Source organism: Numida meleagris, chromosome 9 (assembly GCF_002078875.1).
Source record: "Numida meleagris isolate 19003 breed g44 Domestic line chromosome 9, NumMel1.0, whole genome shotgun sequence".
Classification (NCBI taxonomy): domain Eukaryota; kingdom Metazoa; phylum Chordata; class Aves; order Galliformes; family Numididae; genus Numida; species Numida meleagris.
In genome coordinates this window covers 4,684,831-4,710,755 of record NC_034417.1, presented here as the reverse complement: position 1 = coordinate 4,710,755, position 25,925 = coordinate 4,684,831, and the positions used below count along the sequence as shown (strand labels likewise).

General features: G+C 36.1%; 1 long non-coding RNA gene across 2 annotated transcripts in view; it reads left to right on the top strand.

The window, feature by feature from the left end:
- Positions 1-25,925, top strand: part of LOC110403875 — a 53,104-nt gene that overhangs the window by 9,982 nt on the left and 17,197 nt on the right. The window contains exons 2-3 of one of the 2 annotated variants that reach the window (XR_002441878.1): positions 7,214-7,279; positions 21,771-21,978. This is a non-coding gene — a long non-coding RNA (uncharacterized LOC110403875). Of the gene's footprint in view, positions 1-7,213; positions 7,280-21,770; positions 21,979-25,925 lie in introns of those variants that run through there. The other variant, XR_002441877.1, reaches the window with a different exon arrangement.

Genomic DNA, 25,925 nt, shown 5'->3' with positions numbered 1-25,925 from the left:
AGTAAGAGCAGAACCAACAAGCTAGCAAAACATAACAAGAGCATGTGTTTTTTTCCAAGCTAGATTTTTTGTTTGTTTCAAACTGAAGTTCAGCTGATTACTTATTTTCATGATGAACAGCATTCATGTGTGTGGTATTTTTTTATCCTCCTTTCTATGTCTTGAGCTGAATGCTGAATGACAACTTCATTTGAAGCAGAAAGGTGCAGTTATTTACCGGAGGGAAACTTGATTTTTATCTATTTCTTTTAAGACAATTAAACCCTTTTTTGCTTGAAAATGGGTATCTGCTCAGATCACAGGTAAAGAATATAATAATGCTAAAATCAGTGCTCATAATATGGCTTCATTATTTTGATCTCTCAGCAATATCACAGATCTTGTTATCTTTTTAAATTTGCAATTTCCAAAGCTGTGTGGTTAAGTAGGAGCTGGTGCTTATATTAATTTAAAAAACTTTAAATACTACTCTTGAGGGTTCCAATAAAATCTGGAAAATACGATTCTTCAGAGACTCCTAAATTAGAGGCATCTAGACTTCATTAATTTTTAAAATATTATTTTTAAACATACTTTACAAATCTTTCTCATTGGATTGATGGGATTTGATCAATGAGGATAAGTAATAGTCTGAGTAGAAAGGAAATACCTCGAATATTAGCAAAGAGAATCCTATTGGCAAACTGAAATCCCAAAAGATAAGGCAAGCTTTCTATGTAAGACGAGAGGTTGTTAAAGACATTCCTAGTCATTGTTGTGCTCGTACAAATGAGTAAACTCCATTCAATAAATGAATGGACTCACTCCAAAACTTTATTCCTCTTGTCTAAAATTATGTGTATACTATAAGAATGATTTTTTTTAAAGCTGTCTGTTGCTAGAAGAAGGGCTATGTCTAAATTATGCTATCACTAGACTTTGGAAAGGATCATCTATTTTACTCCAAAATGGCCTGTTATTTACCGTTCTTCTTTTAAAAAATTGCATGTGGAATGCATTCAAGTTTCAGCAAAGCTTTAATACTGTTAATGTGCTTTCTAACAGCGAAAGCAGATGATATTTTGGCTTACAATAGTTGATTTATAACCTTTATACTACATGAGCATTTCAAAAGGACAAAAATTGAAAGCATTATCTGAATGGCCATGCAAATCAGAGACAAGCACCTTAATTATTCTTGTTATTTTCTGATCTTAAGCCATACTACCTTAGGTGACACAGCTATGATCTTTTTTAGGCGGCTACTGCCTTTAGAAGTCCTAAGCTTAGACGTGTGATTAAAACTAAGCCCAAATTTTACATATGCCTAAATTATACTAAGAGTTAGTTCTCTTCTCCACTAGTCCTAGAAATCCATCTCAAAGTACATGGAGAACTGGAGACAAAACACAGCAGACAGATCTCATTAAAGTTACTGGTAATCAGCTGCTATGATGTATAATTGTTGGAGTTCAGACATTGTCATTAAGAAGATAAGAAAACATATGTAACAAATATAGATACTCCTAATGAACATTTATCTTAGTTCTTGCACTTTATAAATTCTGTTGTTATAATTTTTGCTTGGAGAGTTATCAGTGGCTTTAAACAAGTCCCAAATGAAGCTTTAGAAGAATCAAATCTTATCTATTTTCAGCCAGAACAATGAACTTGGAACTTGGTTTTGATGGCTTTAAATTGGAAGTTCTCTTTCATATTTCCATTGTAAGCACTTTAGGCTACAGTAAAGGTAGTGACACAAAAAATAAAGTTAAGTGATTTTGAGTTATGAAAGGACAACCACAATCCAGAATTGAGCAGTATGTCTTCATCCTATTCACTGAAGTCATTTAAGACCTTTGAAATTGTATTTTCCTGTGAAAGGGGAAGGAAATCCAGAATCTTTGCTTCAATGTTTTCAGACTTAAGACTAGTGTACACCCTTCCATTACTTTTTGGAGTTAATTACTTTTCAAGCTGGTAATTAATAACCTTTTTTTTCATTTTCTATAAAATTAAAATATATATGTACAGAATCAAATATTCCTTAAAAGTAAGGATACACGCTATGAGGGTTGGTTTGTTGTTGTGTCTTCTTGGAGGCTGTGGGGGTGGGTTAAATTAGGACATTTTAAAGGACAAGCAGCACTATAACAAAAGAAAATTGTTAACTTCAGAACTCAGATAAGGAAGCGTCTAAAACTGAGAAACTTTGATGTTCCCAAAACAATCCCTCAACTCTGTCATTGAGGCAGAATATGGAATTCCTCTACAATTCTTGAAACGTGAACAAGGAGTTGGCCTCAGACCTCCAGGATCGTCTCTTCTGGACTTCAAATTTTTACCAAACCTGAGAGAAAGCAAAAACACACCCACACGCTGCTGCGAAGCCTGTGCAGGCTATGTCAATGGTGCTATGTCTGAGCATTGCCTATCAAGTCTGTGGCTTCCCTCTGCCACAGGCTGGCAAGGCATATGATGCCTATAATACTGTCCTCTGCGTTGTCAGCTGTGCATTGATTAAGATACAGATGAGACTCATGCTAGTGAACTTAGCTGTGAAATGGGTTTTTGGGGAAGTTCAGCTGCAAATAATTTTACAAACGCCAGCTCAGATTTTCCTTTGAACTGCATTGGCCATAAATATGGATTATTCCTGTAGGTCCTGTATATGAAGAATTCAATCTGCTGTAAAGTTTCAGCAGAAAGATATAAACATAATTATTTCCCTGCCAGATAAGTAAGTCACTTTAGAGACATCTTGATCATATGACTTGTGAAAGAACAGAAAAAAATTAATATTTCCATCCGTGTCTGCATGAAACTTTTACCATTATATAAATATGTACATAGACATACATTTACATAATATACACCTACAAAAGCTTACAAATTTTAACAGCAGCAAACAGATTCCCAAACAAAAGAATAATCTAATTCTATCACTAAAATCAAGTGTGCATTTACTGTTCCTGCTATTTGTCAATACTTGTTGTCCGAAAATATTAATTTACGAATTTCATTGAACAGGTGAATTCAGTGCGTAGTAGGAACTAGCAACTGGAACTAGCAATTACTGTATGTAAATCAACCAAGACAGAAGTATCTCAATTGCTCTTCTGTGTAGAGGAATAGTTAATTTGGAGGAATATATGTTTCTAGCCCATCTGATCTGAGAAAGTCACGTTTTCCACTGCTGAAAATCTCAATACCTATGTAATATTTGTTGTGAATTTTATTATTATTCTTAATGCCCTTGCAAACACATCTAATAAAATGCTAACAAATCAGCCATTACTTAATTATGTTTGGTCAGATAAAGTTGGGGCAGGGAGAGCCCATGATAAAAAATATCGTTCTTATTTGGCAAACAAAGATGAAATTTACGGCTTAATTATTCCTTGTAGTGCTGTAGACATATTTTCCTGTTAGTCACACTCAGGTCCAGAATTGATTTATAAAAAATAATAATAATAAAATAAAAGAATTGTGGTTTATTATTTTCTTTTTAACTGAGGCTTAAAATTGTCTTGACTCCCAATTAAATCAACTTCCCCTCCAGTAGGAGAGCTACTAATGGGATTTAAATGTTTGTGAGCCTTCACTGGGAACTACACAGGGAGCTTTTCTGACAGTGATGAAACACCTTCTATAAGGCAAGACAAATACCTCAGAAAATAATGTTTTAGTTGCCTTCAGAAACTGTCTATGGAAAATAACAGAATAATTCATCTTAATTAATAAAAGTACCTCTGTGTTTCAGCAAGAAAGTGTAAGAAAAACACAGATCAGTTCCAGAAACCTTTATTCACAAGTTTCCCACTAAACTCCAACAGATCAACTACGTGCACAGTGATACCCATGTGATTAAACACTGCTGTTTATCTCTAGATGCATTTTTCAATACTCCGTGAGATCTTATATTGAAAGTTTTAAATAGTGTTTTCTCAGAGCCAAATGTGCCAATAGCCACAGGATCCCATAATATAAGGACACTAGACTTCACAAGGAAAATCGTAAACTGCATTTTGAAACGCACTTTACTTGTGGTCTCTCGTGTTGATAGCCTAGGAAATGCATACTGACAATCTACAGTTATCTTACTGTATTCTTCAACAGCAAACGAGCAAGAGGATTCACTGCAATAAACAGTTGGTATATTTGATCCATTCCACTTGTACAGCAATGTACCTCCTTTTAATGCTAGAGCTTACCACCTTCATAGTCATAGGATAACTTTGTACATCACTTAGTTGCATTTGGAATGGACAGATGTTAAAAAAAAATTGTTCAGCATATCTGTCCCCACTCTAGCCAGGTCTGATTTGCTTAACTTCTATGCTAATTAGCTAATAAATTGCTTTCTGCTTTCTATTTAGAAACATATACTATGAAGAGTTACAAAGTTCCATTCCTTCCTGTGTGCCTTCTGAGCACAGTCTGAGGACTGTCTTTGCTATGTGAATGTAAGAAAAAGCATTGATATTTTAAAGAGTGTCTGAATTCTAGATATGCATATTCTAGATTTCTTTCCTGATTTTTTTTTCCCTGACATTTTCACATTTTTTCCTGATACGGGAATAAGTTATAAAGAGTGGGTTTTGAAGTGCCAATAAGAAAAATAAGAAATAGATGCTTTGACTTACAAGGGTTGAAAATTTGTTCAGGGAAGATATGATGCAAGTAGAAAATGCTTAATTCAAAAACCCCATGCACGGATGTTGCTAGGATCTCATTTTGCATAGATTTGAACCTGTGCTCTCAAATCATTTAGTTAAACTTAGAAATTTATTACTCAATTACTTGCCTTGCATTCTGTGAACACCGGTGTAGTGTTCGGACAGCGTATAGCAGCACAAGATAATCAATACTGAACAGTCACACCAATGTAAATACAGAAGAGGGTATGACTACTTTTTTTTCTGAAGTTATTGTGCCTGCAAAAATCTTAGCACACATGAAGATAAGCACTTTAAATGGTGCTTATGAATTCTTTAAATACTTGGATTTTTGTTATGGGAAGAAGCTGTATCAGAGTAAAAAAAAAATCATCACATTCATAGCCACATTACAGGTTTTGCTTTTCTTTGCTTGTTTTTTGCTTTTTTTTAATTAACGCTTTAATTCATTACAGAGTAGCAAAAGCTAGTTGCTTTTTTTGTTTGTTTGTTTTTCAAGCTAGAAACATGGCCTAAATAAGGACTTTTTAAAAACAACAACATTGTTTTAATTAGTTTTAATTTTAAATGGGTAAACTTTTTTTTTAGAACACGAAACATAAGTTTTGACAGGATGGTTTATAACACTGGATGATAACATACAGGTAATTATGGACAGGTAAAAAATAAAGGTAAGAAAACATTGACATAAAGCTTTTAAGAGTCAATACAACATACACTAGCATGAAACAGAAGCAGTTTCATAGCTTTAAGAGCATTGCAAGGAGACAACCAAATTTCAGCAAGACAAAAAAAAATTGAAGTCATTACTGCTCATATGTTCCCTTCAAACTAAAGCCTTTCCACGCACCGATCAAATATGAAACAGGAGAATAGTCAGAATTGGCTGGCAGTATAATCTGTATGTTTGAAAGAGAAAATGCAGAGATCTACAACTTAATATATTTTAAACCTGACTAGGATGGAAAGAGGAGGAAAAAGCCAGCAGACCCTGGCAAACTTCAACAATAGTTTAAAATGTTTCTCATTCTCTGATGGAAGGAATTTAATATATTACATGAAGAAAATACAAACCTTTATTAAGTTCATTTTAAAACTGAATCTTTCTTCCCCAAGTTGAGTATGAGTGCAGACACAACCAAGCTTATTTAGGTCATAAGAATGATAATTGGGGTCACTCTTCTCAAAAGCCCTTAATCAAATACGTACAGAAGTCCATAGCTTGAAATAACTGGCTAAGCAATTTCCTGACTTTCCCTGAAGTGTGCCTTACTAGGTGAAAGTTAACACCTGGTGATCATATGGAAAATATCTGAATCATTTCATGCTGTTTGTAGTCCAGATAGGCACAAATTCGCAGTTATTGCTCAATTTTCACATATAAAGGAATCCAGTTAACTATGGGTTTTCTGATAACAGGTGGAATTTTTTTCAGCCAATGATACTTGCATAAAGAAAGCTTAGGAAACATCATTCACTACATGTGAGGTCTTAGAAAATCTGTTTTCGAAGTACCACACAAACCCAGAGCATCATTGAAGGGAAATTAGTTGTTGGAAAACAAAAGTAAAAATTGTCTTGTAGCGAATATATCTAGTTAATACCACCTAACTTAAATAAAATAAAATAAAATAAAATAAAATAAAATAAAATACTTATTCCACATTTCATAAAAACTCTCCTGGCAAGTTTAAAAGATAAGGTCTGTTATATTTATATTGATGATATGATCATTTTCTTTTAGGACCTGGAACAGTATTTAGCAAAATAATAGCTGTATTCTGTGTAAGTATTCCACACTACAGAATATAGATTAAATAATCAGAAACATTTTTGTTGAAAACAAATTGATTGCAGACCAGATAAGTTGTCTTTGTTTGCACTTTACCCATGCCCTGAAATACAAAACAAATCCAGTCATCTTGGTTTTACACATTGGCATCATCCATGTATTGTTTGTTGTCTACCTTTCAAGAGCCTCTGTTGGGGGCAGGAACATCAGATGAGCACTGAACATTTCTAAAAACCCTTTAAAACAGTCCAGTTAATTATCTGTGAATAAGACCTGCTGTTAAATACTTTTGAGTAGAAATGCTAACAATCTAAAGACAAATTAATCAGATTTGAGAGAATTTTGTTTCGATATCCTGGCATCTATGAGAAAACATTTGTTCCCCATACTGATCCGATAACCTTACAGATTACAGTAATACCATAAGGAAAATCCACTGATAAAATTTTCAAGGAAAAGGTGACTGTGCATTTATAAGCTACTGTTTTATAAAATTATTGTAATCACTGGTAAATCAAAAACCCAAGCAAACAAAGGAACTTCCTTTAATAGAAACAACAGCATATAGTTACAGAATTATTTTTGAGCTTTGCAAACTGTCCACTGTTACCCTGACTTCTGTCTTAATGAAGACAATATGCTCCAACAATTCAGTTAGTTTTTAATGGAGACTTAAAAGAAGGACATCAAACAGAAGTAATAAATCTGTTAAGTTCTCTGATACTATCTGCTGCCACCTGATAGTCTCTCTTCTGACCCATAGGTCAAGACTGGCATCAAGCTTCTGTTCAGATCAGCATGCTCACCAGAATCCAAGCTGCTATACAAGGTAAATGTTTGATGTTTTGGATCTGACAGTAGGGTGCTTTTTTTTTTTTTAGGGTTTAGGACAAGATCATCCACATCAACCCTGAGGTTAATCAAGTCCTCTGTATATCATTAGGTTTATCAGGTGTTTGGAAATTCACAGAATCACAGAATCCAAGGGGCTTTCAAGTACTCTAACACAGTAAGCCTGCTATACCCCAGGATTGCATTCCCATAAGAAATTCTGGGGAAAATATAAACAAATTACACCAACAAAAGCCTAAAACACTTACACAATGCCACAGCGCTGTTAGGAATGGTGACTTAATAACAGCAGCATAGACCACTGGTTCTTCTTTCTCCCACCAGCAGTCAAGTCAGATTCAAGATGTATTTCAAATACGTTAAAGAAACAGCAACAAATCCAGCTCCAACTATCACAGGAAACAAAACTGAAAGAACATTTTCTTTACTGACGGCTATCCCTATGGGAATCTCTCTGAGAAAAGGGCACACTAAAGTCCTCCCTGAGCTGAGAAACACGGCACCGAAGAACGAATGATTCCTGGAAGCAATTAATAAACACCCTTCCATCTCAAGACCACAAATAAATAACATAGATTTAGAATGCAGAAGCAGAAACAAAATTGAGCAATGGATGTAGGAGTTTCCAGATTTTGTCCTTACTGAGATATGAAATTAGGAATGAATGGATGATACATAGGTATCAAGATCTAGGAACTACAGTGTGTGTTTCACAGGGCAGCAGGAGTCAGACTAACTCAAATTATTTAGCCTGTTCAATTTGTATGCTAATTCCAATTGGGATACCTATTTCAGCTGTATTGCCAGTTATCACAAGAACTAATTTGTAAATAACGTAAACATGAAATCCAAATATTATACACCTACTTGAAACACATTTTTAATAAAAATTCCATTAGGGAAGAAATATATCTTGTCATACTGTTCTGAATTAATTTTCTCCCATCTCTCCCCTCACCCCAAAGGTCAGAACTTCCAATGGAAAAAAAGTGCAAAGCTGTTAAGTGGTACTAATATGAAAGCTTTGGTCATCTCTCCTTTACCAGCTGTGAGAACAATGACACAGCATATATCAAAGCTTAATGTTCTTTTTTTTTTTTGTATCAAAAAAGAAATCAAACAAAAAAAACGTATCTTTGAATTGTTATCGTTATAACCGTTTATTAAAAATTTTACCTTTGAAGCATGATTAATAAAATGGAAAACTTCTTTCTCAAAGATACAGGGAACGAAGAACCTTTTTCATTTTTCAGTAGTGCTGCATGTGATAAAACACAAGAATGTTTCCCAGGTCACTGGAAAACTATTTTTGCCTAAGATCTAGATATATTCCTTTAAAAATGACAAAAAAAAGAATTAATAAGGTCTAGAATCTTTTGTAAATAGTATTATTTGTCATTTAAAACCAATTATTAGGTGTGTAAGAAAACCGTGTTTTTATAATTGACCATACGCATTTTAAAACATTAGCTGGATATTTCTGACTTTTAATTAATGTCTATTATCAAAGGAGTGATAAAGTAGTAAGATGTAATTTAAGGAACAGCAAATACACCAAATATTCATAAGCAGCAGAAGTTCATCAATACATGAATTGTTCAGTGTCTACTACTAAACCAGTTCTAATTCCCTTAAAATTTTTTGTTCACTATTTTTTCTCAGTGGAAATCAAGTGGACACGGGTCTTTACAACACGCAACGATACTCCTTATGCTGCATATTTTGTAATCAAAGAATAGCATATATTCATTTAATTTAAATTATGAGAAAATAGTGGACGTCAGGGATTGGGAACTAGCATTTATTTTAAGTGTAATGGCATGTTCCTTATAGCAATGCAGCTGATTTATCATGTAGCTAGATTTGCTTGTCCATTTAAGGCAGGCCAACGCTATTAAAATAAAACACTTCTATTAGAATAAAACACTTCTGTTTCAACTTATATGACATAAAAGGAAAACAACAAAGAAAAGCTGAGGTTATTACTCTTCATGAAATCCTGTATCCCGCTTTCATTTTACGTAACCATTTTAGTGGAATTATAGCTACGCTTGAAGACACACTTAACCATGTACATATAAACAGATGCATCTTTCTATCAGGTCAGGACCACTGTTGGTCACTGGAGAACTTCAATTATTGTCATCATTATTTCATCCTTTGCCAGCTGCAAAAATATTATTAAGATCAGAGGTATTTGTGGTAGGAAATACGGATAGGTTATTAGCAGAGTTGTTTGATGTAATTACAATGAATTCTGCCCTGTGTTTAGAAGGCAAATAATCTTAAGATATTTTTGTGCATGCAAAATCTGGAGGTCTTAGTCAATGGAATTTTAGGCCAAATTCCAATGTTCTTAGTGGAATTTTAGGCTCAATTCAAGTAGACCCCACTGGAAATCCCCACTGGGATTGTTCAGTCTGGAGAGGAGGAGGCTCAGGGGAGACCTTATCGCTCTCTACAACTACCTGAGGCTTTCTACAAACTCAAAGGCTCTCTACAACTACAAAGGAGGCTGTGATGAGCTGGGGGTCGGCCTCTTTTCCTGTGTAACTAGTGATAGGACAAGAAGGAATGGCCTCAAGTTGTATCAGGAGAGATTCAGGTCTGACATTAGGAAAAACTTATTCTCTGAAAGAGCGGTCAGGTGCTGGAACAGGCTGCCCAGGGAGGTGGTAGAGTCACCATCCCTGGAGGTGTTCAAGAAACGTTTAGATGTTGTACTGAGGGACATGGTTTAACGGAAAATATTGGTGATAGGTGGACAGTTGGACTGGATGATCTTAGAGGTCTTTCCCAACCTTGGTGATTCTATGATTCTACGAAATGCTTGTATAAGGGCATGATAAAAATTAGAACACAAGACCCCCTATACCATCTGTACAATCTGCATTGGGGCTTAGCAGGCAAATTTCAGATGTTATGCATGAGACAGAATGCATATGGAAGAGCAACACTATGAAAGCTGAGAAGCTTGTCTCTTCTTTTGGAAGATAATAATATTAGGCAAATTGTTAATCCCTTATTGTAGTAAGTCCTCCCGTGAAATCAGTTGGACCACAGACTGCAGGCTAGAGCTCTCAAAGAAGTAACCCAGATTTTAAGTCATAGAAAAACAAATGTTTTAACTCTTGCTTATTTAATTGAACATTGTGACTAGTATATGTATGCTTATAATCAGACAAGCAGAAGTATTACGAAGTCTTAATTTCAGCCTCATTCATAAACTGAATTCACATCCACTTCCTAAAATTAAATCACTCAAATATAAAAACAATGTTTCTGCCATGCTTTCAGTGGCAGAGAAGTTGGGCTTACCTGGATCTCTGGTGTGGTTTTGTTTTTTCATTGTCAAAGGACTGTTCATCAGGAGCACTCATACAACTCCATGTGCAGCAGTGCTGCTATCTGTAGTGATTCTGGCCGGCCAAGATGATGGACATAGTTGTTTTCAGAGCCTCTGCTCAGCCACCTGTAGCCCTTTGTCCAACAGGACCTTCGTTAGCTCTAAAAGTAGTAGAATCAAGTATTAGGTGATGCCTGACACTTGGCTTCACAAACAGCCTGAGGAAGTGTGTTATGGTAGATCAGTTTTCAGCAGCTGAACTAATAGTCACGCTTGTGCAGTAAGCAATGTAGCCCTCCAGTTCAAGTTCAAGTAGGTCTACATAGGAGGCAAATTATTAAAATACAAACAAAGCTTGTTCTTTGCTGCAGCCGCCATTTCTTTTCCTCAGAGCTGTACATTAATTCTCAGCTGAGCAGGTGGCTCCTTCTTCCTTTCTCCCCAGGCCTCCCTCCCTTCCTGTATCAGCTCTGTGTTTTCTAGTATGGATACAGTCTATTAACTAGGCTCACTGGTTTAAAGGCTAAACTTTTTGCTTTCAGTAGAGTTCAGCTGAGGATGGACTTTGTAATTATCTTTGTGCTACTGTTTATTGTTGATCAAATAAGTACATATATATTTTGTAATAGTCAGAATTCTTTTTTTTTTTCCAAATTAGTACATACCCTGAGGACTTTGAATGTCGTTACTGTGCTACACTAAGGACTATAAGAACTTTATTTGTATTGTTTTCCTTTTTTCTTTAAAGCTTAACATTTGAAGCATCATATACAATCAACTTCTTAGAAACAACTTCTGCCTGGACATTATCTGTTGTTTTTCCAGTCTTGTTCTTTAACTAGGCAAATTCTCCATTGGACAATTACGTCACAGAATAAAACTTTAGATTTAAGTCATTGGTCTGTAAAAATCCTACTACATTCAACTAAAGCAGTTTTGTTATTCTGGTCCAAGGAGGTCTGGGTTAAAGGTTGTTATACCATATGACAGCTTGATGCTCTAGTTTAAACCTACACTTACAAATTTTTGCTAACCTAAAAATGAACACTACATTACACACTAAGTCTCAAAGCAAGTTTTACTTATTAAGAAAATACAGTTTACCAAATTCTAGTCTCATCGTACTGATGGTACATGAAGCGGGCATGTAGTTATGTGCCTGTAGACTGTATTTCTAAATTTTCTCACTCTGTGGAATGATAATAATGGATATTAGTAAGAGAAGAGGCTGGCGTAACGGAACCTTCCGCTTTTTATAACAATGAAATGTACGTTGCTAAACTAAAGTTGAGTCATGCAGCTCAACTCTCAAAGAGAGAGAGTGGAATTCAGAAACTAATGTAAATCCATAGTAATAGAAGGCATAATCCTGTATTTGCAAATAGATACAAATTCTTTAGCAGTGAGCTTAAGTGGAATGTCCAGAAAGTCTGCATTGGTGTGGTCCTGTCTCAATCCTTAACTCTTGAAAAAGAGTTCACACAATCACTCTACATGTGAAAAAGAGGACATTTGTGTTTTCCAGTACTTGGACGAATTTGGAATTCTGAGGTCTCACTACCTTTGCATTTGACTCATAGATTCCTGTAAAGAGGACAAGTGAGCAGAATACAGTTCATCAGTGGTGTTACAAGCTGGAATTTTGAATTCTGAACTTGTCAGGGCCCTACATTAAAAACTGAATGTAACTGGTTACTTTGAGTAGTGATAAATTTAGAATCAAGGCAGGGGAAAAAGATCATCTTAACTTAAATTAGCTTAAAAGAGAAAAAATGCCCCATCACTGTTGATGGAATGCATATTCTATCAAAACTGCAGTCACATTCTGTTCTATTGAGATTAACTTTACCTGCTGAATGTTGTGAAATTTATATCAGTGGCCTATGACCACCATATATCAGCATCCGACCCCTATCTATATAAAACAATAAGCATGAGCTTAAGGCTGTCTTAAAGGCTGTCTGAGAGATGTATATTTACTGACATATAACCTGACTAAAGCCAAACATCATTACCCCTGTGACTGATTGGAGGGCAGCCATAACTTAACAGTTTTATTTCCCTTCTACAGCTGAGCTCCTTGACCGTGCTAGCTGAGCTGACACGGCATTTCAAGTCTTGTTACCAGCTCAATGGTTCTCTTATTAAAAAAAAAAAAAACAGGAGTGGGGGAGCAGAGAAGAAGAAAAGGCACCTCTTCATTTAGCCTCTCCATTTTGATCACTGCTGATGGGCTATCAATAATTTCAACTTGATTAAGCAGCTGGCTGAAGGTTAAATAAATTCCACCTGGTTATTTGCATGATCATACGTGGATTCAATAATTTTAATTGGAAGGAGATTTCTTTTTGGCTACTCCCTGGGAAGTACTTATAGAGTCACAAAACAAAATTAAAGTTGATGCAAACTTTAAAGCAACCACACTTCAAAAATTGTGAAAGGGAATCTAAAAAGATAGTAAGGTCCTCATCCTCCTGTTTAAAATGTAATATATACACACATACATATATGTATATGTACATGCATACACCAATTTAGATGAGGAACAGAAGTCACCAGTACTGCAGTCAAGAAGGATCTTACCCAACTGCTTTAACAGATTGTTTTAATCTAAGAAAAGCTCTCCCACTGATTCATGAACGAATCATGATTTTAAAAGAAAATAAAATGGGCCCTGCCCATTGACACCAAATTATTTACCTGATGCAAAACAACCCAAGTGTGTCTCAACCAGTGTGGATACTAATCTGTTAATAATGCATTCTGTGAACTCAGCAATCCTCTAACTTGCATCAGCTTTATGTTTAAGTATTTATTTCTAGGGAATATTCCTGTTGCAGTTTTTTTTTCTTCTGCACAAGAAATCCAAGCTCAATATGAATCAAATACAAATGTTTTCACATCTACACTGTACTAAAAGGTAATGAGCTAGTTTAGAAAGAAGTAGTCAGATTCAGGTCACAAATCTCGATTGCAACAGCACGCACATGTATAGTTACCCCTCTCAGCAAGTGCCTTGACAGGCTTCTTTCACCTTGCACTACTTGACATGCAGGATCCCTAGTACCTACAGATAAAACACCTGAGGTTTGAAAAAAACTGGGAAATAGTCCAAGCACAGTATGCATCTGTACAAGAAGGAGTGTGAAAAGAAGATCTGGGAAAGTCCTTATGCATTTTCAAGACAAAATTGGATAAAGCTCTCAGTAACCTGGTCTGATCTCACAAATGAGCCTATTCTGATCAGGTGACTACACTACAGAGGTCCAGAGGGTCATTCCAGCAGCCTGAGCTATCCTACAATCATATGACTCTCAATGATTTTTCAGACAAATCTTGTTAAATCTTGCTATTCCAGCCTACATTATGCACATCTGTTAGGCTGATGACAGAATTTGGATCCTTAGGCAAGAAATTCCAGGACCAGAATTTAGCCACTGGCAGGTTTCATTCCACTGAAGGATAAATTAAGGTAGATTTCTAACATCTTTTTTTATCCAAAAAATTAAATATATTGAAAGAATTTGAAAGTCGATTTCTTTTAAGAGGCCATTACATGAACAGCAGCAGATCTCATGCAGAATGTCACATAAATATCATGCTATCAAACAAGAAATGTAAATTATCATACATACTCTATAATTGAAAAGTATATTATACATTAGTGAAGTCACCCATTTATCTAATCATAATCAGTTCCAATAAAATCTCATTTAGAAAAGTTGAGAGTAGTTCAGGCTGGATGGTTATGAGGACATCAGTCATGTGAGGATGTACTGAAACAGTTTTGAAAGCTAGTTCTTATATGCAGAAATGCAGCTATTGCATACCTCATATGAGAGGAACTTACACTGATACAGACTAAAAACGTGGCATTCAGAACTAGGAAAAGAAAAATGAAGCAAGTAAACCAAATAGCTATTTTAAGTAATGTTTTTAGGAAACTTTTACTCAAACAAGCTTTTACATTTGCAAGAAGTCATTAGAAGAAAAGCAGAATGTTTAATGCTAACAAGAGATGATTTGGAATGGGGAAAAATGCCATGATAAATCATTTGAAGATTCTGATGAAGTAGCACTTGGATCCTAACCTCTCATGCTTGGTTTTATAAATCCAAACTCTCAGAAGAAAAAACTCTGAAAGGCCATACACATGCACGTTTGTTACATAAAGGAGGTAAAGCGCAACCATTTTCTATCACTGCAGCTCCTCTACTGTAGAATCTCTAGATAGAATTGCCTCCAGATATGAACTTTTAAGTGTTTTTGATTGAGCTTGTTGACATAAAAAGGCATGAAACAGCCTAATTTTGCCATCCAAACAGTACATCATTCCACCTGAACTGCAGGAAGATTTGCTATCCTGGTTTCAACAAAAATGTCAGTGACTTAATCTGACAGTGAGATAATAAGGATAGAACGTACAGCTGAAGAAGCATTTCTGATGAATACTTAGTGTGGTACCATTAGCCTATTCTGAAATTAACATTAATGATTTTCTTTTCTGTTTATCCACTTATTGCACACAGCTGCTTGCCTAATCACTCACACAAACTTATCTTAACCTATGGATTGTTTATTATACATCCATCACTCTTCAGGTAGTGGTAATGTGAGCTATCTTCTCTATTCCCTTCGTGTTCCAAAATTTAAACTTTTTATATGGCTACTGTCCATTCCATTGTGAATACTCACATACATGCATACTCATAGCAATATTTATACAGATATATTTAAGTAACTTTTCAATCCAGCAATATTATGGAGAATAACAACTCAACCATCTACATGTTGTTATTTAAAATGGGGTACAGCAAGTAAGAAAACACAAGCTCGATACATCCTCATTACATTTTCGGATACTTACATACTGAGCTCCAAATTTAAACCTCCCTCAAATACTGCAATTACCTCTGATTTTTTATATTGTGGTATACTTCTTCACAAAATCCAGTGGATTCTGGATACAGGGATTTGTTGAAAATGTCATCTGAAAAAAAAAATAACCATTTGGACTATCCTGTTCTTACAAGTGTAGCTAGCCCTGATTTGCTCTGCTTTGGTTGGCTACGTGCATAGCCATATAGAGCATGCAATTCATCCAACTTTAATAACATATGAGTAGACTAGGTCACTCAGAGACCTGGAATATTCAATTTGACAAAGGGTATGAAAGACCTCACATAAATCTCTGAATACTGCTCACAACGAGAACTTTAGTACCTTCACATTCCCTAGAGAACATTTATTTGCAATCTCAGCAGCATGTAAACTTTATTTCATTTAAGAAAAATAATTGTATAGTAGAAAAACTTTCAGTGAAGTTACATTAGAAGCTAAAACCTGCTTACTGTTCTCCCTCCCCAGTTCAATACCTTCTACCTTAAACCAGCAGTGAAAAATTTTGAAATATGCTGGACTTTTGCCAGCTTTTTAAATGAGTCAATGTGATTTAGTTCATATTTTCAGACCTCCTTATTAAATACCTCCCAGTTCCATCTTGCCTAATATTTGATCCAGCAAGTTTAATGACCATTCCTTCATTAAACATTACAAGATTTTTAAGACCTTGGCAGTGCTGCATTTCATTCAATAACCTAGTGCTGCTACAAAGTCAACACTGAGCGCCAACTAAATCCCTCGTGTCCACTAATTATGTCCAGTGCTGCAGCTTCTTGGGTGAGCTTGAATCACTGGGGAAGTGCAGGATTTCCAAGCCAATGGATTCAGCACTCCAGCTATATCTCATTCCTTGACACTAGATGTCAGCGAAGGGTAATTGTTATCTCAATTTAGAGGCCAGCCAGGTAACTACTAGCAACCTCTGTTAATGTTTTATAGCAAAGGTGAAGTATTGCTTAATACAAGCATCTGACATATATTACAATAAAAAAGAATATAGTTGTCTAGTGTTTTTAAAGTCAGTCGTAAAAGATGAATAATGACACAGTTTAAAGCTAAAAGACAGCTGCCAAGCTGAATGGCCATGATGGATGTCTAAACACCCAGTGTGGAGAAAACCTGTTCCCTAGAGACCACCATCCAAAAAATTAATTACTGCGATTCAGCATCTTTAAATGTGCCACTTAATATACTGCCACCATAATTAAATTTCCAGCCCTGTGACCTTGAGACCATTTCCTGAGATAATAAATGAGATCAAGGTTTAATCGATGCAGATGCAAGTAGAAGCTGTCCAAGGAAGCACAAAACCATCACGATACAGTCAAGGTCAGGAAAGAAAAACCAAGTGAAGCTGCGAATCAACACTAATTGCTTTCTTATGATAAAAGATGTTTATTTTAATTTGCTTTATTTGCAAACAATAGTTCCATCGTGGTACTCTCTGACAGCAGCTTTTTAAATTCTAGCCACAGATGAAGTCAGCAGAGGGCATATTTTCTTCCTTGTAGATAGCACTTTTTGTGGCTAATGAAGCCATATTCAGTAACACAATGAGATCAGATAGCCAAGCTCATCACACATCAAACAAATGAAAAGAAGAAAAAACTGTCTCAGGTACACTCCTTCCCGTCTAATGCAAGAAACCAAAAGGTAGGAGAGATTTTAGTAGGGAGGTGGAGATGTAAAAGCTATTTCATGTCCTTTTGAAGTATGAGTGGCACAAACGGTGTGGTCTGAGTTCTGCTGTTGAACTTTACTGACTACGAAATCAGACACTAAAGGTGAACAGAAAGCTACAAAGCAAATGAGTTCATGGCTAAAGAAAGCACCATTTTTAGAAAGGCTGTAAGCTGGCCAGTATTTCTCATGGCATCATTTAACCTCTTCCAAGACAGTTTCTGAAGTTCTGGTCATTTAAAGGACCAACCTGAAATAACACATTTTTGTTATGCTGCAGTGATTACATAGTTAAGTTAAATAAAAGTCTGAGCATGAATTCTCTCTTTACATTACAGCAGCCATTATTCAACTCAGTAAGGCTGCCAGTTCGCTATCACAGTGTTCCAGTGTTGCATTTTAAAGCATTGCTTGTATTTAAAACCTCTGGAAAAACAGCAAGTTGTGCCCACCTACATTGCCCACCACTTCTCCAGCACTATGCAGTAATCTCAGAGCAAGTTGAATGATATCACTGCTGCATTTAAATAGGAGATCCCTAAATAAAATTTAATTTGCATATGTCTTTTTATTTTTTAGACAACTCCAGGCCACATAAGCTGCATTTGTTAAATGCATAAGACTTCCTTTACTTCTTTATTCATCTATTATTTTTAGTAATGGAATACAGAGAAAGAAGTCATCAAGCCCAAACAGGGAAAATTGAATATTTAAGGACCAAAGTACAAAAGTCTAACACAAAGTACATGTTTGTAGGACTGTTTCTGCAGTTCTGACCATGTCGAGGACAGACCACTGTTCCTTTCAAGTCCACTCATAGATATGACCTGTACTTGAACATCTCAGTTTTCACTTAAAACAGAAACATTTCTGCTGTGAAACCCTTCCCATTGCGCAGTGCCACCATTTTGAATTTTCAGTCAAATCAGTACTTGGATCTGATAAAAGGAAATCACTTTAAGAGAGATGTGATAAATTTCATGGTAAGATGCATCAGTGCTCACCTATAGCACTGCGAATTATCCCAGTAACTCAGCCTTTGTGCTCATGCCAGAAATGACTTATTTTCCAGGTCACATCTGAAAAGCCAAGTTCCACACTGTCCAGTGACAACTGCTAGAAAGTAGTATATATATGGTCAACAATGAACCATCACATAACTTCAAAATGATGGAAAACAAGTGAAATAAACCGTTCTTATTATTTAACATCACTAACTAATACAAGGAAAAGATATCCAATGAGTTCAATTCCATGCATTTTCTTCAGTGCATGTCAAAATCTCAGTCCATCACACAATTACACCACTGATGGTCCGGCTTAGATCCAACAGCCAGAAAACAACGGAATTAACATATTCAGCTGTCTTGAGATGAGTGGTTCCCTGACGAATCATCTGGTTTTTTAACAGAAAAATATATAAATATAGCACCTAGAAGAGGACCTGTTATTTTAACTGAAATAAGCATTACTGAAATTCTCATGCACTTAAGGAGTTGAAGCAAAAGGCTCTCTGCAGCCCTGACTTGCAGGGTCAAATCTCTTTAATCATGTGCTGCTAAAAAAATCAGAACCAGGTGACAGTAGGATGAACATACTTTTGAAAAACAAGATTTTCTAACTTTTTGAAATCCACCTTGTATAAAGGCAAGCTACCTTTCGTTTTAAGACATACGACAAAATAATGTGTGTGGAAGAAATTTATATTCTGGCACCTGGAACCTCAGACCTGTAAAAAGCATAGAAGTAATCTAAGAGGACAGAGAGATGAAGCTGTGAAACAATGTAGACAGTACATCTTTAAATAATAGTACTTAGACATCATTTGTTGTTGCATAATTACCTATTTTACAATCTCCATCAATCCAGTCAACATCGGATACATTAAATTATGAAGCACTGTAAATTCCAAGGTTAAAATGCAACTGAGAGACTTCTAAAAATAACATCCTAAGCAAATCAGTGGGGTTGGGGTGACAGACCCAAGTGGCGACCAAGACTGTAGAGATCTCAAAAATCATTCCACAACAGCAAGACTGATGCAAAAAGAGAACAAAACAGAACAGTCCATTAACTGTCAGAGACTTAGGACTTCGAGGTACAAAAGAGCTCAGAGGACATATTAAAAACAAACTAAAAATCTTTTCCACTCCCCCATCCTACCCCACTCCAAAAAAAAACCAAAACAAAACAAAAAACAAAACAAGCCCAAACCAACCAAACAAAAAAACAGGTGCGAGGTGCTGCTATAATGTAACATTAACTTCACTGAAATTTTCCAGAGATAGCTGTACGATCAGGACATGTTTTCAGAACATATCACAGGACTGTGCCATATGGATACTCAACATTCACATTAATCCTGTGCATGTGGATACACATTTGTGAAACCTCAAGAGGAGACTTAGGGTAAGATTAAGACAATTATTTGCTGGTCCAAAACTATCAGCTTTCCCTTGAGAAAAGGAAAGCGTTAGTAAAACAGTCATCATGTCTGCAAAATAATGCAACATAATCACCTTGAGGACACATCTTGAAGCTATAGCTCTGAAAGATAGGTGATACTATCCTGATGAAACAAACAAACAAACAGCAACAAAAAAAGATACACAGTCCCAGAACAAAATCTTCCTGGGCGTGGAGATAACCATTAGTTTGGCTTGATTTAGGCTCAAACAACAGCATGCTGAAAATTAAAAACATTTGTTGAAACTTTAGTTGATCCACCTTCAGACTAATGCAATTAAAGCTGGAATAAAAAAAATCTACTTAAAGCTTCCAAAATCTTCATGGACTTTTGGCTACATTCTTCCGTCTGTAGGTTAGCTGGGAAATCCACTCTACCTGACTTGGAATGTTTCCCCTCTTGTCATTCTGTACTTACTGATAAAACATTTAGAGAATGAAAGTAGGGGAAACTAATGTCTTTACTCTCATCTGACAGGCCAGTGTTTGTAAACAACGAACTGTTCTAACACCATTCTCAATAAGAGGTCATTGCATGACAGATTCTCTTGCATAACAGCTGCCACAGAGGACCAATACCAGCAGTTCTCAAGTTTTCTTAGTAAAAGACCCATTCAAATGCATCAAGACAACCTGAAGGCTACTGCTGATTAGAACAACGGGCAGTTTCAAAGAAGAACAGGCAACACTTCAATTACAAATTTTTATTTTACATTTTTTGCCTAATTTGGTCTCTTTGTGATAAACAAGATGTTTTACATATGCCTAGTAGGAATAATTGATAGTTCATGCTTCTGTGTGTTATACTTGTTAAAATATTTGCATTTAAAAGCAAAGTTGGACTTCTAGCTCTAGGCAATGTATATATTTTTCCTAAGGAGTCTCAACTAGAAGAAGCATTTTGAATTATAATTGTCTTCCAAATCTTAAATTAAGAGAGACAGAGCACTGTTAACCCTTCACTTAAATCACTTATCCACGTGAAAACAAACTGCGATTTAGAAAAGTTGAGTAGCGGCCTGCTGTACTCACTTGACTCCTCCTGTATATTCAATCAGTAAGATTAGACAGATGAGTAAAGATTACTTATGCCATCAAGGGTTGGAAGATCAGGCCGTAGGTAATTATGGTATTAGAACACAACATGTACTTTATGGGGAGATCAATTTTATAGTTAAAAGCTTTATAGCTTGAATCAGAAAAGCAAATTACTTGAAACTTTGCAGAAAATAGTAATAGATCATGAAAGAAGAGGTCCTGTGCTCACAACACTTGCTGAACTTCTCACACATGTTTTTCTTACCTTAAAAAAGATACATCATATAGAATGCTTCCTGTGTTGGGATTGTGGTACTTTACAACATACTCACTACAGAGATACACAGCTGGGCTTTTTTTTTTTTTTTTTTAAACAGTTGTAAGACTATAACATTTGAAGGCTAAGATTTTTGAAAATGACTCATTAGTGCTCCATGTCTCTCTTTTGCAAGTGCATGTTGAAACATCAGGAATACACCTTTTCAAGAGGCTGAAGTGACAAAATCTGTTTTCCATCTTGCAGACTCTTCTAAAATACCTGGAGCTAAGTGCCACAAAACTGCAGAGAAAAATTATTCATTGCTTCTCAACACACAGCTAATTTTTTTTTTCATTTTAACACACTGATAGCAGTGAACACACAAAGTATCAGAGTAAACCCACAGCTTAACTCATATTCAAAAGAGCTTTTACATTCCAAGCATCATAATGGCTATTCTCATTTTATGTAAGGTCACAGCTTTTTGTAACAGCCTTCATTTTAAGCATGCACGTGCATATGTAGGCAGATGACTCCCTTCATGCACAGCACAAAACTGCTGAGAAAGTTGTACACAACTTACCATGCCCAGTTCTGTGGCAGCCAGCTCCACTCCTCACAGCTGCATTTCAGTGCAGCAGCATTTGCTAACCATTACAGAAATTTGCAGCAGCAGAGCTCTCTGCCTGTTCTTCCCACATTCACATGTTCTTGCAGCAGATTTTGCACCAAATCCCAGCTCTTTTCATCCCTCTTTATCATTGTCTCTTGCTCTAGTAAGAAATAAGACAGGAGAAAAGCAGAGAAACTGGCCAGGCTTTTGCCTTCTCCCTAAGGGAACCTTCTGGAGCAGAGGTAAGCGGTTGTCACATCTGTGATGGTTCTGGACTACTGGATGCCTTGATTTGTGCTTCATTATCATCTGCATTATGAGTTTTTATGTCAGTGTTACAAAATAGTACAACTAAAGTCTAGGTAAGATGGAGATTGTGTTAATGAACTGATGTAATTCTATTCTGTCATTTATTCTGCAGAGCAGTGAGATATGCCTTACAAGTACATGCTTTTCTATTCTCCAGAAATTAGTGTTATTAAACGTTTTAGATGGCAAATGAAACCTGTAGAATTAAAAATAACATACAGAAAGATCATGGGTCTGTACAGTTAGTAAATACATCTCCTTGAAAAAAAAAAAAAAGAGAATGAAGTAATGGCTTGGCAGTTGCAAGGTGTCAATTCCTTACTTCTGCAGCCACAGCAAGATATTATTTTGTAAGATTATTTTAAGGCACCCTGGGAAAAAAAAAAGGAGTTGATGAGATAGCTTATGCTATCATTCTTTTGTCAAGTAAAGACATAGAAACGTATACATCAGGTACTATATCCAGCTGAGGGACTTAGCAGCAGCATCCCAATAAAAAAAAAAAAAAGCGCTTTAGTTAGCTTTAAAATACTTAACTGTCCTTGACAAATACGGGCTCCGACATGTTTTGCTGGAATTACAGACTTTTTATTAATAGGTTCCTGCTCCACATACAGCACTGAAGATAAGAGAACTAAGTGCTTATACTGAAACAGTAGGGAGGCTTATTAAATCAATACACATCTGTTAGATAATGGGCTCTAAGTCAAGAATGTTATTCTGAAAACCTCTCAGCAAATCTTTGCTTGTTTGGCAGTGTTTTCCTTAAGCTATTCCCTCACTGAAGGATTCCCTCCAGAGCTGACCATCAATTTTGTACTTTTCAGTTCCTAACAAGTGTATCCAAACATCTCTGCCAAATAGAAAGGATTCTCCAAAAATCTCAGACAATATTCTCAAGTGTGTGCCAGCAAGTGATAGCAAGACGCTGTAAAGTTTAAATCTGTTAATCATGGTTAAGGCATTAGGAACACTAAGTAAGATAACAGGGACCAATAAAAGTCCAGTAACAGTTGCAATGTAGTAACAACAATTTACAACATCATCTTGAAATATCTGTAAAATTACACACATATAAACCTATAAATATATTTAAATATATTTATATTTAAAACATATCTTAGGGCACACGTATATGAGTGTTGGGACATGTAGATCATTCTTGTTTGAGATAGCATGATCTCAAAACACAGGCAGCAGACATCCTGCTATTCTGCATTCTACATTTCTCATAAAAAGCTTAAAATGTCACTTCCCAATCTGCGTCTACTCTTACTTTTTGCCTGTCTCGCTTAATTTTTGCTGTAAACTCTGTGGGGCAGAAGTTGCCCCTTGTAGTATCTGTGAAATATTCAGCAATTTCATTCACAGCCTCTGGGCAGTACTGTAATAAACATGAGTAATATTTACCCAGTTCAATCCACGGTATTTTACCTTTATCTCCTTAAAGTAAATGCACAGCTTAATTCTTATCTAGTGCGTCTTTGTGCACTCAGAATGTAACAGTAAAGAAACTTTAAAATGAACATATATTTCATTGGTGTAATTGCAGTGAGTAGGAGCCTGTGCAAATAAAGTAAAATGCTCTGAAAAAACGGTATGGAGTGCAGACAGATCAGCTTGTGCTTATGGCACTTCACTCACCTGTATTATTTCCATGATATGCATACATTTGGCTACTTCTGTAATATTTGAATTGAGATTTTACACACATGTAAATATTTCTTCAACAATGGAAAACATAAAGGAGAAATATCCACATAAGGCTGTCATCTATTGACTCACCACACTAACTCCTGATACGGTGGTTTTAGAGGTAGCACTGAGCATGTGCAGAAAAATAAAAAGATGGATGATGTTTGCACACTAAACAGTGTGAATAACATGATATCAATATTAATCTATCCCTTATAAAATCTTAAGACCTTTTTATTTAATAAGATTCTGCACAACAATATAATCTTCACTTTTCCAAATTAGCCACAAACCATCTGGTCTTTCTCCAATTACTTGATTTTTTTTTCTACATCTCTAAATGTTACTGACCTAAAAAGGATTTGATCAAAGGCTGTTGGAATCCTAACCCCTCCAGCAGCTATTAAATTGGTCCACTCTGTCCTGCGCTGACAAATCATTATACTCCAGAGTCTTACAATCCATGGTAGTATCTCAATTAGAGATAAAGACGAAGCAACAGTGTCCCAAATTCATCCATCCATCTAAAAATGACTCTATACTTTAATAAAATAGAAAATCGATATACAAGGGTTGCTCTGAAAGTAATGCCTCTTACTTTATTATGTTACCCCACGATGTCAGAGGCAGATGTTGGTGGTATGGCAGCAGAGGTTGAACCTTCCCACCAATATTCCGTCACATTTTGCTACCGCGTGACAAATGGCAGCAGAGGGGCAGTCTGACAGAATGGGGTCTGACACGAAGTGCAGATGAAGCAAAAATCTGGAACTAAATTCCTCTGTGTGGAAAAAATCGAACCCACTTACATTCACTAATGCTTGCTGAACGTTTCTGGAGGCTACACAGTGGATGGCAGTAGGCGTCGAATTTCAGCAGTGGAGACAGTGGGCCACCTCCGCTGGTGCATATGTTTATGAGCATGGCATGCAAGCTCTTGTTCATCGCTGGCGAAAATGCATAGGTAATGGTTGTGGCCATGTTGAAAAAGAGTGTTTTGTAGCTGAGAATTTACTCTATCAAATAGCATTATTGTGCTCTTCGTACCTGTTGTAGTTTCCATGGAAATAAACAGGAGACATTACTTTTGGAGCAACATACGTATAGTGATTTCTAGTCAATCATTGCTACGTTCAGTGGAAACAGTATACAGTTTCTGCAGTAACTTTATCAAATTTGCAATAAAACTGGATTTGTGCTTAGGTTTTAAGTTGGTATTTGTCTTGACAAGTGCTGTTTAGTCAGAGAAGACTGTCTCAGAGGTAACATGTACCGAGATTCAGGGTTTCCAGAAAAAAAAGTAAACTAAATAATATACCTGCTGAATTTTATTAACTTCTTCAGTTTTATGAACCGATAATTCTAGTACAGAGAAAGAGTCTGACTGCAGCCCTTCCATCTTCAGTGCTAAAGCTATTCACAAACATGCCGTAAGGACCACAGAACTGATTACCTTTGGCACTAAGGTAAAGATATAGTATGCTATCACCTACAGCAGTTCAAGAGAAGGTTTCAAGTACACTTGGAAGTGAAATGAGATTATTTCTCTTTTAAAAGACAAATCTCCAATATATGACTGAGCCAAACTGCCTAAAGCTGAACAAGAATGACCCAAATGGTATTAACTATTCTTCTTTTGGTGTAACCTAAAAATCCTGAATCTCAATATGCTTAAAGTAAGCAATGTTGTCAGTAGAAGTTATACTGAAGGAATGGAGCAGATCATGCCCTTTCTATTATGCCTCTTTTCTAATTTTCCCATGTTTGTAAATCCAGTCTAGAGGCAGCAGTCACAAAACGGCAAGAATTACGTTTGTCTCAACTAAGAAAAATAAGCATGTCCTTATCTTTTCATAACAGCACTTAAATTGAACGTTTAAGTTCTAGGGGGGTGGGGGCGAAGCACTTTCTTGCAGTGGGACCCATGCTATTTGCCCAGGTAATCTCTGTGAAGTTACAATGATCTCCTCTGACCTACTGGAAATTTTATGTCATGTTTTGTCACTGGTGGAATAACTTCTTTTCTTGTGGGTCAATCTGCAGGGTGTTAAGTGCAGCCATATTTCAGTACTAAGTCATCTGACATCTGCTGGAAGAAACAAGTACTTGTTGGTCCTTTTGAATGTTAGAATTTATGCTTTAGGGAGCAAATGTTATGATTTTTTTCTCCATTTGGGATACTGTGAGCCAACCACTGGAAAGCTGTCTTGCACTGGGAGCTCTTCCACATTGCTGAAACATTCACATCCCCCACTTCAGTGGTCTGAACTAATTGTGATTTTAAGCAGAAAGTGGCTCACCAGTTGGATTCTACA